Here is a 14846-nt window from a genome sequence, read left to right on the forward strand (position 1 = left end):
CAAAAAGGTAAAAATAAAGTATGATATCAAAGACAATAACAGAAAGAAAATCTGATTATAAGAACCTAGAAATGCAAATTTTTTAAACAACAAAAATAGCAAAATAAGCTAAGCATGGAACAAAAGTTGTAATCTATCTAAACTAATTCATACAAGTTTAAACAGAAAACTGAAAGTAGAATTTAAGGTAACTACTGAAAATAATGACAAATTCAAAATACCACCTATAGACTAAAATTTGTCCAATTTACAACCCAAGAAGTTAAACTATTATAGTAGGTAACAACTAAAATGAACCTATAAATTAAAACAAACCCAACACTACTAAAATCAACCAAAAACAACCACTAAGCATGTCCAAATTCATCAATCAAAACCAAATCTGCAAGTATTTACAAAAACAAAACAGAATCTTAGAATCATCTTAGTAAAACAGAACAAACAACATAAGACTAGCTAAAATAGTAATTGCAGAATTATTTACACAACTATATTGTTATAGAACAGAATGATCAAAGTAGTGTGTGTGAAAAACATGTAAAAGTTAACCTTCCAGGAAGTTTTAATGATCCTACGACTTGTTGCAGTTCAAATTTCAACAATCAATATCCATTTTAATTTATTTTTTGACAAGTTACCACTGTTTTCATCATTGATGAATATTTGATTTCATCTTTTGTTAATATTTTCTAAAAAGCAATCCATCCTTAGGTTCTTAGAGGTTTATGTTATACTATAACGATGCTAATTATTGATGATTAACATAAAGATAGTTAACATAAAGATATTCAAATGTGTAGGGAATGATTTGAACATTGTGATCTAATATATACGTAACTTCTTTAAATACACAGATCATGACTTCATTTCCTTCAAGTCGTGATTGGATGTATGATAGGGTGTATAAAGGTAGAAGAGGTTTGAAACCTACTTTCGTAGCTGGGGTTGAAGAGTTTATCGAAATAGCCTGTCAACAAGAAAGTTATGTTAATGAAAGACAACTTAAATGCCCATGCATTAAATGTGAGTGTACAAGGATTTTTGATGTTCAAACAATCAAGCTCCATCTCTACAAGCATGGCTTTATGCCTGACTACTTTATTTGGATTGATCACGAGGAAGCCATAAAGAATATTTCCCATCATGTTGACGATGCTTCAGGAAGTGGTATACATGTGACTGAAGGACAAACATTTAACTCGATGCATGAGATGTTGTGTGATGCTCTTGGACAACATGGGTCATTTGAAATACCAGAAACGAACTTCGAAGAGCCTCCGAATGAAGCAACTCAACGATTTTATAATCTATTAGTCGAGTCAAATGAACCATTATTTGAAGGATCATCAGAGCCTAAATTATCAATCTGTGTTAGACTTTTAGCATGCAAGTCGAATTGGAATGTCCCTTACGAATGTCTAGATTCTATAGCAAAAATTCTTCAAGATGTAACACCAATGAATAAAGCTTTACCTAAAAATTACTATGATACTAAACGATTAGTATTAAAGCTTGGATTGACTACTAGAAGGATTGATTGTTGTATACAAGGTTGCATGTTGTTTTACGACAATGAATATGGGAAAAATGATGGAGCACTTATACGTTGCAAATTTTGTGATATGCCAAGGTATCATGATCGGAGCACAGGAGCAAACACAAAAAAGCTTGTTCTAGTGAAAACAATGTTCTATTTACCTATAATTCCAAGGTTGTAGAGACTGTTTGCATCAATGGAAACTGTTAGTCACATGTCTTGGCATCGTGAAAATAGAAGTAGCTCAGGCGTGTTACGTCATCCCTCAGATGGTGAAGCTTGGAAGCATTTTGATCGGGTACATCCAGACTTTGCAGTTGATCCACGCAATGTACGCTTGGGTTTATGCTCTAATGGATTTAACCCATTCATTCAATCAACAATCCCTTATTCTTGTTGGCCAGTAATTGTCACCCCAATCAATCTTCCTCCTGAAATGTGCATGACAAAGCCATTTATGTTCCTAAGTTGTCTAATACCTGGACCACGCAATCCAAAGGCAGGAATTGATGTGTATCTCGAACCTTTGGTGGATGATCTAAAGAAGTTGTGGGATGGTGTAGAAACATATGATATTTCAAGAAAGAAGAACTTTATCATGAGAGCTAGTTTAATGTGGACTATAAATGATTTCCCTGCATATGGGATGTTGTTTGGCTGGGGTACTCAAGGTAAATTGGCATGTCCACATTGTATGGAGCATTCAAAAGCCTTTACATTAGAAAATGGGGGGAAATTGTTGGTTTGACTCACATTGTAGGTTTTTACCTAGTGATCATGCCTTTAGAAACAATAAAAAAGCCTTCTTAAAAGGGAAAGTTGAAACCGATGGCCCACCAACTACAATGACACCTGACTTGGTTTGGGGAAGAGTAAGGGATTTACCAATGGCCACAGAAAATCCTCGTTTGTCGAAATTACGAGGATATGGCGAGGTTCACAATTGGAGGAAAAAAAGTATATTTTGGAATCTTCCTTATTGGAAAGATAATCTCTTACGACACAACCTAGATGTCATGCACATAGAAAAAAATTTCTTTGACAATATATTGAACACGGTCATGAATGTTAGTGGTAAAACAAAACACAATGAGAAAGCAATGATGGATCTTGCTTTGTATTGTAGTCGCCCTGACTCAGAGATGAAACTGCTAGCTAATGGAAAAATGTTTAAGCCTAAAGCCAATTACTCTTTAACTATAGAGGAAGCAAAATTAGTTTGTCGTTGGATAAAAGAACTCAGGGTGCCAGATGGTTATTCATCAAACTTGGTAAGATGTGCTGATGTTGAAAAGGGAAGGATACATGGGATGAAAAGTCATGATTGTCATGTGTTCATGGAATGCTTACTTCCTATTGCATTTAGTACATTGCCAACACATGTTTTAAATCCCCTAATCGAAATAAGTCATTTCTTTAAAGACTTATGCTCTACGACATTGAGGTATGACGATTTGGTTACAATGGAAGAAAACATTCCACTAATTCTTTGCAAGTTGGAGAGAGTATTTCCCGCTGCATTCTTTGATTCAATGGAACATCTCCCAGTTCATCTTGCATATGAAGCTAGACTTGGTGGCCCAGTGCAATATAGGTGGATGTATCCCTTTGAAAGGTAATATATGATCAATGTATTTCATATAAAATGAATTTATTTAACGATTACAAAGCATGACCAAGAAACAATTTTTTTAATACATTTATGGGAGATTCTAAGCGATCAATCAAAAATAGGGCAAGGGTTGAAGGATCGATATGTGCATCTTACATACACCGAGAAACAACTTATTTTTGTTCCCACTATTTCAAAGGTTATATGTTGTCATTGCGAAGTAGTAGAAATGAAATGGGAGTTGAAACCAACCAACCATCATTGTCCATCTTCAACCAACCAAGTCGTCCTTCTGGCAAGCCATCAATTCATTAGTTAACACAAAGAGAAAAGGATTCGGTCCACGTTCATGTGTTGATCAATTGCCAAGAAGTGAAATCATACCTCGAGTAAATATTTTCCAACTACCAATTTCATTGTTATAATTGAGTTAATTATTTTATTAAATTAACCTTTTTAATGACTTATTTGAATAGGTCATTCCTTCAATCTCAGGAAATACCTGACTCAACTACTTCTAGTCGTGTACATGCTGATTTTCCTAGATGGTTCAAGAATCAAGTATGTACTTGATAATTAAATTACACTTTCAATGTTTAATAAATAAAATATGACATTGAGTTTGTGTTGTACTGTAGGTTTATAATGAGCCTTTAATTGTGACAAACCAACACTTGAGAGATTTATCACTAGGTCCTCTTATCGAGGTTAAGCAATGGCACACGTTATATGTCAATGGGTATAAGTTCCACATTGATGCATGGAGTCAAGGTAAAAAGACAACAAATAGTGGGGTTTATGTAAAAGGGCTTACAGATGGAGGTGAAGATGATTTCTATGGGATCATTAAACACATTTACGAGATAGAGTACAATACTTCAAGCACTCCCAAGAAAGTATTTGTATTTTATTATGACTGGTTTGATCCATCACGAAGAGGTACAAGAGTGGACTTTAAATACCATGTTGTCGATATTCAGATGGATAAAAGATATGTGTCATATGATCCATTTATAATTGCTCAATGTAAGGCAAGTATACTATGTCTCATATCCACCATCTCGAATAGATAAACGTGGCTGGTGTGCTGTAATCAAGACAAAACCTAGAGGTCGCATAGAAGCTACTGATGTAGACGATGATATGCCTTACCAAGAAGTCAAAGTTTCACACGTCAATAAAATCATAGAAGTTGAACCTATTTTAGGCTTCCAAGATTTAGAAAATGGTGTTGAAGTAGAAGATGAAGCCATAGAAGAAGACACATAAGAAGAGGAAATTCAAGACTTTGATTTGGAAGAAAAAGATGATGAAGGGGAATTTGATGATCACGAGTCAGAAGAAGACAATGAAGAAATGGACTTGAATGATGATAGTTCTGAATAGGCGTACAATAATTAGATCAATGATTTGTACCACTTTCTATTTGGAAATTTTTTTGTTAGATTTTCCTTTTGTGTGTTAAACTTATGGCTTTTATTAAGTACTTTTAGATGATGGTTGCAAAATGATACATTGTACTTGTTTTTTTCTAAGAAGATTGATACAAGACTTCTCTCATTTCTTTTTAGTACAGATTCATCTTTCACTACCAACGGTTAAAAAAAATACTTAATGACTTCAAGTTGATAGGACCCCAGTCTTTCATGCCAAAACATCCCTCCTCAATTTTGATAATAGAATCATGAACTTCAACTAAATTAGACTTCAAAATTTAAAGCATTTCTAATCTTTTATATCTTTGCCATCTCTATTTCATGTTGATCAATGATAAAACAATAATTTTCGGTAAAAGGAGACCGTGTATCTTTGTGTTAATTTACAACAGTATATCTGTGTCTTCCATTCTAGTTTAGGGTCGTTAAACATATACTTTAGTAAGTCTAGACTATACTGATTAAATGGTCTTTATGTGTTTTATGTGCTATAGTTTGATTTACAGAATAATATGATTTGTTGGTTAGTCATAGTACAATCATGTGACCAACAGATGGCAACCACCTCTTTATGATTTGAGCTTGACCATTTTCCGTACGCTTTCTGAGTACTTAGATCAAAGGCTGAAGCTTAAGACACAATTCGAGCTTTAATAGTTGCCCTCAACAATTTTAACTAAAATAGGACTTCAGTTCTAATATGGTTATCCTAACATTCTTCAATAGAATGGTCTTGCTGAACTTGTTTGGCTTATCACGTTTACTAGCATCATATTTATTAGTTAATAAAATCGTACTTCTGTGCTGATTCTGTTGACAACTATAGACAGCTTCAATTCTCTTAACCAAAATAATCTGGTTGTATTATCTTTGTTTATGTACATAGTAAATTTTAGGCCTAAACTTAATCCATGTGCTGAAAAATGTGATTTATATGCTCTTGGTAAAGAAGGATATAACTGTTGTTGCTTTGTTGTAGCTTTACAAGAAAATACACACTACGTCAGTGTGTATGTACCCGTTTGGAGACCTTTATTTCTCTTATGGACGAGATCACGACCAATGAAGATACTTTTCTGCATGAGTTGGGTACTGTCAACACCCAATTTTGTCTAGGTAATACCTTTTTTTATTTCTTTTTTTTCTTATCTTATTTTACTTTTATTTTATTTTTATTTTGTTTTATTCTTATTCTTATTTTATTTTTATTTTTGTTTTTAAATTTAATTTTTTTTTTAATTTTGATTTTAATAATATTTTGTTTACTTTTTTTTATTTTGTTTTATTCCTTTTTCAAAAAATATGTATATAAAAAAATGTAAAAGAAAATGAAATAAAAAAATAGGAGAAGAAGTTCACGTAAGATCTAAGGTCTCTGATAGGTAGGGATGGTAGCTAGCTGGCTATGGTCATGATGGCTGAACAAGAAAAGAGCAGGAAGCAACATCTGCTTTCAGCCTTATCCCATGTCTTGAGGTAGGAAATGAACAGGGCAGAGGCACAACAAATATCATCAGAGGTCCCTTCATTCAGGGGGATTCACCTTCTTCACTTATGGGGGCTTTTTCTCATTATGTGCTCTGCAAAACAAAAAAATCACACCTTCATCCTCAGAATTCCATCTAAAACACCAGAACCCATTGTTGCCCCCTTGATTCGTGTTCTGTTACATCCCAAACAGCATCAAACTCTCACATTTTTCCCGATCACATACATCCAATCGGAACAGAGAAGAAAGAGAAATTGCTGGCGGCGATGCCGCCGGCGGGTCAAAGTTCGAGTGGGCGAATCATCGACGGCTTCGATCACGGCTGGTCCCACAACGGTAGGGCTCGGTATCGTGGCTCCCAAAACTTGGTGATTCGCGCGAGAAGAAGAATGGAAGGCTTAGGGCGCAGCGGAGGCGATCTAGGTCGCGAAGGCCAGGGGTTGGGCTTCCATGGTGCTCGCGTGTCCCAATCGTAGTGTCCGGTGCGGTGGTGGCAAGTCTTGGTCGACTGCGGAGGTGTGACGAAGGAGCCTCGCACTCAGAATACGAGAATGAAGGAGCGTTCGCGGAAAAGGAAAAAATGAGGTTGAGAGGATGACCCGAGCGCTGGCAGCTCTATCGACGGTGGCCGCCGTCGTCACTGGCGTTTAAGGTTGAGTAGAGGCGCGTCCCTGGACTGGAGTTGTGTTGGTGGCGTCGAGAAGAATAGACTGCATGGAGAGCTTAGGGTTTCGTTTTTTTTTCTCTGAGAGAATAAAGGAAAGTGGCTTGACTTTTCTTTTTCTTCGCACACCCCTGCCCATACTGCATGCACCCCTTCTTTGTATTTTAATTGGGCCTGTTTCACTGTTCTTCGTACACTCCCCATTTTACTTACTCTCACCCCATGTCATTGTGTGTTATTTTTGTTGAGTTGTTTACTTCTTCGTGCACCCCCTTTTTTAATCTCTGCACCTCCTTTAATTTGTGTTTTGCTGCTGTATATTTTTTCTCTGCGCCCCCCTGTTATTTGCTAGTATCACACCCTTTTTTGTTTTGGACTGGTTTGCTGTTGTTGTGTGCAGCCCATATTCCACTTCACACACCTCTAGTAACTACCTACTACACCACCAGGTTTACTAACTCCACTACTCATTTATGTTTTATTGTCAATTTTGGGCATGTTTTATATTTTACTTGTTGCACTCCCATTTTTATTGTACACACCTGATTTACTTCATGCACCTCACATATTACTCATACACCCTTATATTTTTGTTTCTCACTTTTATCCCTTTTTTAATTCCACCCATTTTTATTTTATTTTATTTTATTTTTTTTCTTCTCTTTTTTCTTTAAAAAAAATTAAAAAGAAACAAAATATTTGGAAATTATAAAAATACAAAAAAAATAATAAATAAAAAATGGAAAATATTTTCTTGTGTCTGTCCGGTCATTCGCACAGTGTGACACTTGTTTTTAAAAATATCAAAAATAATTCTCTTTCAATTTTTGTTGTGTCTGTCCGGCCGCTCGTGCCGTGTGACACTTTCTTCCAAATAATTCAAAAAAATACTAAAAATAGTTTTCTTGCTCTTTTAGTGTTTGTCCGACCGCTCGCGTCGTGTGACACATATTTTCAAGTAATTCAAAAATACGAAAAAAATATAAATTTTCAAAATACAAAAATATCAATATTTTCAAACAAAAATATCTTTTTAATAACTACGTGATCCTTAATTCTCCATTGTGAGATACGTAGGAGCAAGGCCAGCCCTTGTCAGGTTCACCTCCAAAAAATCAAATCTTTTTCTGAATTGTTTTTCAAATATCTTTTAAAGAACTACGTAACCCTGATTTCTCATTTTTAATGAGAATACGTAGGACCAAGGTCAATCCTTGTCGGGCCCAAAAAAATTAAAAAAATATTTTGTTTCTTTTAGCATTTTTGTCTTATTATTTTTGGGGAAAATTAATATTTTGAAAATCACATCAACTTTGCATTTTTAATTAAAGGTACCGACCTCGGGTGGGCGCGGTAGGGTGCTAACACCTTCCCTACACGTAACCGACTCCCAGATCCAAAATCTGGTTTTTTGCAGACTTGTTTTATTTTTATGGTTTTCCATAGTTTTCCAGAATAACTATGGTGGCGACTCCAAATCTCTTTTTAAAACCGTTTTCTTTTATCGGTTCGCCTTCCCGTCGCGATTCTGGTTGCGACAGCTGGCGACTCCACTGGGGAGGCTAGAGAGTCAAGCCATTTAATTAGAAATGCAAACTTGATGTGATTTTCCTAATGTTTTCTTTCCCCCTTTCTTTCATTTGTGTATTCTTGTCTTTATATATGCTTGTATATATTTGCTTTTTGGATTAATAGTGTGTGAATTACTTTGCTTATTTTGATATATATTTTGGAATTGCTCTATTTGCCTGGGAAGTTTCTGGCTATTCTGTAGGTGGGGTTTGGGTATCATCATCCTCCCTTCACACACACATTGTGCATATCATGAGTGAGGCCCTATACCCGGGTCTATGTAACTTAGAATTAGAGGGGATTGTGTAGCAGTGCCACAGTGGATGAACTTCCCAAGTGGTCATTGTGAGAACCCCAACTAGAGTTTGCTTGTTTCCTTGGTACTCTCACTCCTTGTTGTATACCAACTGTTGTGGGAAATCTCATGAAGTGGGCCATAACTCTAGTGACCTTGATCCTTAAGTTTAGGGAACCATCCTGGTGAGCGCATGTACTTCACCCTAGACCTTAAGCGCCAAACCTCTATTATGCACAAAGGGAGATTGCTTGCTTTAATCATCATCTGTTTGTGTGCTTAATGTACATGTGAATAAGTGCCTATTTAGGCGCAATCACGCATAGCATTTTTATATCATACATCCCATCTCATGAAAATAAACGCCTCTTGAGGCATAAACATGCATTTCATTATGTCACTTTGCATATCATGCATGGTATTTCCAAATGAGTGTATCACATTCCATCATCATATCATGGGAATAAATGCCTCTTAAGGCGCATACATTACATCTCATGTAGGTTTTTGTTTTTAATTAGTTGCATATCATGCATGGTGCTCTTTAATCGCATCGACATACAAGTGAGTAAGTGCCTCTTGGGCAAAAACTTGCGTTGCAATTGTTGTTTTTAGTCATAGTGGCATGTACATAGTTTTTTTAATCCATATCATGCATCTCACCTCATATGAATAAACAGACTCTGCAAAAGAGAGGAAGGAAATAAAAAAGGTTGTTACATTTTGGGTCACTTGTTTTTCTCTCAAATAATCAAATTCACTTCTTGAAAAAAAAAGAATAATGGGGTGTCACGATTTTCTGGGGTCAAATATTTAATCAAGAATAACGACTTGACTTTTTCTTTTGAGACGTTCGTGTGCGCATGCTTTGAAATAGTCCATCCTTCGGCTTCACTACAATGAAGGATTTGCCCTATCAACACTGACATTACCCAAGTTGATAAACATAAGCCTTAGAGTTGGTAGATTTTCTAAGTTTATCCTTGTCTACACTTGTTGGGTGGTCCTTGAATCCATCGAGACAAAAAAAAAAAAATCATTAACAAAAAAAAGGAAAATGAGAAAAAAAGAAAATAAAGTTCGCTAGACTGAAAACCAAAAAGGCAGTTTTGGCAAAAAAAAACATGTTTTGGTCAAATCAGTAAGTTGAATGAATAGATAATGTTTGGTATCATATCTTTTAAAGCATTTGTCTAATCTGCATAACATGAGATTTTCAAACTCATCCTTTTTTCATTACATTTCCACCATAAAACCTACATTTTGAATTTCATGGAGGATCAACATAAAAGGGGCACACTAGCCTGGATAGACTGCGAGCAAATCTCTTAGCATGAAAATAAAAAATAAAAAATGTCTGCAAGACTGAAGACCTGAAAGGGTGGTTTAGGCAAAAAAAAACAAGAATAAAAGTAAGGGACAACCTGTAACATGAACCAATTTTCTTCCTGAGTTGAAACTTCTTGAAAGAGAAAATAATCATGTTTTGGAAATGATGTGTGACCATGTTTATTTATCATTAAAAAGAAAAAATGCCATCCTTCTTTCAAATTACCTTGAACAAGGGTCACCTCACATTGATGGTTTGCACTTTTGTTTGACAGACAGTTCACCAATAAAAAATCCATCAGAATCAAAAAGTTTGAAAAAGACAAAAAAAATGACGATGATGATTTGGTTACATCAAGAAGAAAAAAAAGGAGAATCAATGTTTAGAAAAAAAGGAGAAATGGTGAACACATAAGAGGCAAATGAATTTATGATGCAGCATTATTCAAAGATCATTCTTCAAAGATACCATCACATCTTTTTGAGTTTTTACTATCTACATTTGCTTTCATACCCTTAGCCTTGACCATGATACAAGCATAATAAAGCTCACACAGATCCAAGACTGATTGTCGGTACCTTTCAAAAAGTTTAAGTCATGGAAATCATTTTGACGTGCTGAAAGGTTTGTCCATAATCCAAAAAAAAGGGAAAAATAAAAATTGAAAAATAGGTTTTGAGATTTGCTTTCAGTGATTCAGACAATTTTTGATAAGCCTGGTTAATCAATTAGATAAGGGGCATCCTCCTTCGTTGTTTCATTCTCACCCTTTTTATGGATTTCATCTTCATTTCCTACCATATCCTCTACTCTCAGCCTAAACTTGTCCAACAATTCCATACAATTGTCCAACCTTTTTCTCTAAAATCCAAACTAGACAGTTGCTTCATTTCACCATTCATATGACTTGTCATTTATCCCAAGATAAGGAAATTTCACCCTAACCATCATGGTTACACTAGAGGCAACGTCTAGAGTCCCTACCACATTTCAACCTCTTCATGCCTTACTATAACTGGGGCAGATCAAACACAATCTGTGTGTCAATCCAGGTCCTCAAATCAGAGAAATCTTTGAAGTCCTCTGAATTTGTCTAACCCTTTCATCAATAAATGGGGAAGTCAAACACATTTTGTACCCTGAAGCCAATCCATACTCTCAAGTTGGGCTAACTTTTGAAATCTATATCATTTTCTTCATGTCATCAATAGCTGGGGCAAGCCCAAACATACTTGGTGTCCTGAGACTAAATCAAATTGGGTCAGCTCCTTATTCGGTCCTCGTCACCTCATCCAACCCCTCCTAATCCCTTGGAAATTTTATGCATGTTGTTCAGATGATGCTTCAAAGAAAATGATAAAAAATAAAGAGTTTCAATAAACTGATCAGACCAAAGAGTTGAAAAAAAAAGTAATGTCTCATGAAGAAGGGGACACCCTATTATCGGACCGAAGGCAAGTGAAAGAAAAATAAACCAACTGGGGCAATCCTTTTCACCCAATCCTTTCCATTTCTACTACCCCTTTTAAAACAACATCCCTCGTTCATACCCTTTTTTCCATACATCAAAACTGGGGCAGTTTTCGGGATTCTTGTGTTTTTCAACCTGATATTCACATATTGCTTCTCCTTTGAAGGGTGTGAGGAGACAACATGCCCGCACGACTATCTTAGTCCCCTACACACTCTTTCCAAACATTTCTAGCTTTCACTCACTTGTGATTTCAAACATGCGTGCACTAATATCATAAAAAAAGAAAGGCAAAGATATACTCATTTCAGATGTTAGACCTTGATAAATGTGACATTCCTCACTTTCATGAAACATTGAAAATAAATATGAGTTTGATGATTGCAAATGAAACAGTTGGCTCATACTTGCATAGAATAATCAAAGGACAAAACACAACCAACATTGTTTTCATCAGGCATTCAACTTTTCATGCATATCGAGGTTACAACACCCTGATCCTTGCACCAAGGTTACGACACCTTGAATCTCATGCGTATAGGGGTTATGACACCCTGATCCCTGCACCAAGGTTTTGACACCTTGTTTCTCCTACATATCGGGGTTACGACACCTTGGTCTCTGCACCGAGGTTTTGGGACCTTGTTTCTCATGCATATCAGGGTTACGACACCCTGATCTCTGCGCCAAGGTTTTGACGCCTTGTCTTTCTTGTTTAAGTCAGGTTTTTTATGCTCTTCCAAGGTTCTACACCTTGTTTTCTCCTTATTAAGTTGGGGCTTCAACACCCTATCAAAGTTTCAACAACTTGTTTCTTCTCTTTGAAAACATGGCTACCAATGTTTGAACGCCTTGTCAACTATCTCTTGCAATCATTACTCCATTTCAAAATAGGTCGATTTTCATCCTACATATCTCCACAGCAATGAGTTTGATGATTGAAAAGAGAACAATTGACTCTAGCAAAAATTTTCAAAATGTAGAGCATAACAAGTTTTTCATCATGCATTCATGCATTTCATGATCTTGATCTCTACAATAATGTTTTGATCCCTTGTGCTTAAAAATAAGAAAACATGCTTTCTATCATGCATAACCATTTGCATGATATATCATCGTTCATGTATTGACACCAGATTCGAAAAGCATAAATATCTTGACATCATAACATGAGTGAGCACTTTCATGCATCATACATCTTCAACCATTGTTTCTTCTGAAGGAGTCGATTTATAAAAACATCTTCTTGGCATTGCTCAAATTGATGGTCATCTTCATTCATATGAAAGACCTATATGTCCTCCAAGTCCAGTTCCGTATTGGCCCCCAAGCCTAGTTTCGTACTGGCCACCAAGCCCAGTTTTGTCTGGCCCACCAAGCCCAGTTCCGTACTAGCCCATCAAGCCCAGTTTTGTTTGGCCCACCAATCCCAACTCCGTACCGGCCCACCAAGCCCAGTTTCACGACCCTCTCCTTAGGAATGGTCAACTCTTGTGTTCTCCTTTCGGATAATGACCCTCTCCTCAAGATTGGTCAAGTCCAGATCCTCCTTTCATCAAGGCCCTCTCTGATGGAATGGTCATTGATTTCTTTCTTTACATCAAGGCCCTCTACGATGGAATGGTCATTGATTTTTCTTATGTTTACATCAAGGTCCTCTCCAATGGAATGGTCATTGAATTTTCTTATGTTTACATCAAGGCCCTCTCCGATGGAATGGTCATTGATTTTCTTACATCATGGCCCTCTCCGATGGAATGGTCATTGATTTTCTTCTGTTTACAGCCAGATCCTCCCCAATGGAATGGTCATTTATTTCTTTCTTCACATCAAGGCCCTCTCCAATGGAATGGTCATTGATTTCTTTGTCACATCAAGGCCCTCTCCAATGGAATGGTCATTGATTTCTTTGTCACATCAAGGCCCTCTCCAATGGAATGGTCATTGATTTTTGTCACATTAAGACCCTCTCCTATGGAATGGTTGAGTCTTGTTTTTACTTTCCATATCTCATGACCCTCTTAACGGAATTGGTCATCGCACCCGTTTCAGTCGGTTTCTATTCATCCTCTTCCTCCTTAAAATTAAGACAAAATTGGTGTCTCTATCTTTACTTATCTTTTACTGCAATAATTTGAAAATGTCACATTTTCATATTATCTAATAAAATCTAAGTAAAGAGGGGCAGCTGTCAACACCCAATTTTGTCTAGGTAATACCTTTTTTTATTTCTCTTTTTTCTTATCTTATCTTATTTTACTTTTATTTTATTTTTATTTTGTTTTATTCTTATTTTATTTTATTTTATTTTTGTTTTTAAATTTAATTTTTTTTAATTTTGATTTTAATCATATTTTGTTTACTTTTTTTATTTTGTTTTATTCCTTTTTCAAAAAATATGTATATAAAAAAATGTTAAAAAAATGAAATAAAAAAAATAGGAGAAGAGGTTAACGTAAGATATAAGGTCTCTGATAGGTGGGATGGTAGCTAGCTGGCTATGGTCATGATGGCTGAACAAGGAAAGAGCAGGAAGCAACATCTGCTTTCAGCCTTATCCCACGTCTCGAGGTAGGAAATTAACAGGGCAGAGGCACAACAAATATCATCAGAGGTCCCTTCATTCAGGGGGATTCACCTTCTTCACTCATGGGGGTTTTTTCTCATTATGTGCTCTGCAAAACAAAAAAATCACGCCTTCATCCTCAGAATTCCATCTAAAACACCAGAACCCATTATTGCCCCCTTGATTCGCTCGACAGATTCACCTCCCCCCAATCCTCCTCAACATCACGCCACCATCCCTTTCGGCTTTCATCTTCAAGCACATACTCATACCTTCATCCAACAACAATCTTTTCTTCCTCAATATTCGAATCCACCTGCACAAAAACTAGAGATAGCAGAAACCCAAAACCAAAACCCACACGCGGCAACCCAACCTTACCACAAACCAACCCATCCCACACAGTCACCAACAAACACCATCACCTTCGACCTGTAATCAGAAAATCAAGCAGATACTTCACCACCACTCTTCGTGTTCTGTTACATCCCGAACAACATCAAACTCTCACATTTTCTCGATCACATACATCCAATCGGAACAGAGAAGAAAGAGAAATTGCTGGCGGCGATGCCGCCGACGGGTCGAAGTTCGGGTACGCGAATCATCGACGGCTTCGATCACGGCTCGTCCCGCAATGGTAGGGCTCCGTATCGTGGCACCCAAAACTTGGTGATTCGCGCGAGAAGAAGAATGGAAGGCTTGAGGCGCAGCGGAGGCGATCTGGGTCGCGAAGGCCAAGGGTTGGGCTTCCATGGTGCTAGCGTGTCCCAATTGCAGTGTCCGATGCGGTGGCAGCAAGTCTTGGTCGACTGCGAAGGTGTGACGAAGGAGCCTCGCACTCGGAATACGAGAATGAAGGAGCGTTCACGGA

The 14846-nt window shown here is 36.7% G+C and overlaps 1 pseudogene; it reads left to right on the forward strand.

Moving 5' to 3' along the window:
- Window positions 1-792: 792 nt before the first annotated feature.
- Window positions 793-4535, forward strand: LOC146885545 (uncharacterized; annotated as a pseudogene).
- The last annotated feature ends 10311 nt before the right edge of the window (window positions 4536-14846 follow it).

This window comes from Vigna unguiculata, chromosome 6, assembly GCF_037176805.1.
Source record: "Vigna unguiculata cultivar grain cowpea cultivar isolate G323 ecotype 2 chromosome 6, ASM3717680v1, whole genome shotgun sequence".
In the NCBI taxonomy this organism is placed as follows: domain Eukaryota; kingdom Viridiplantae; phylum Streptophyta; class Magnoliopsida; order Fabales; family Fabaceae; genus Vigna; species Vigna unguiculata.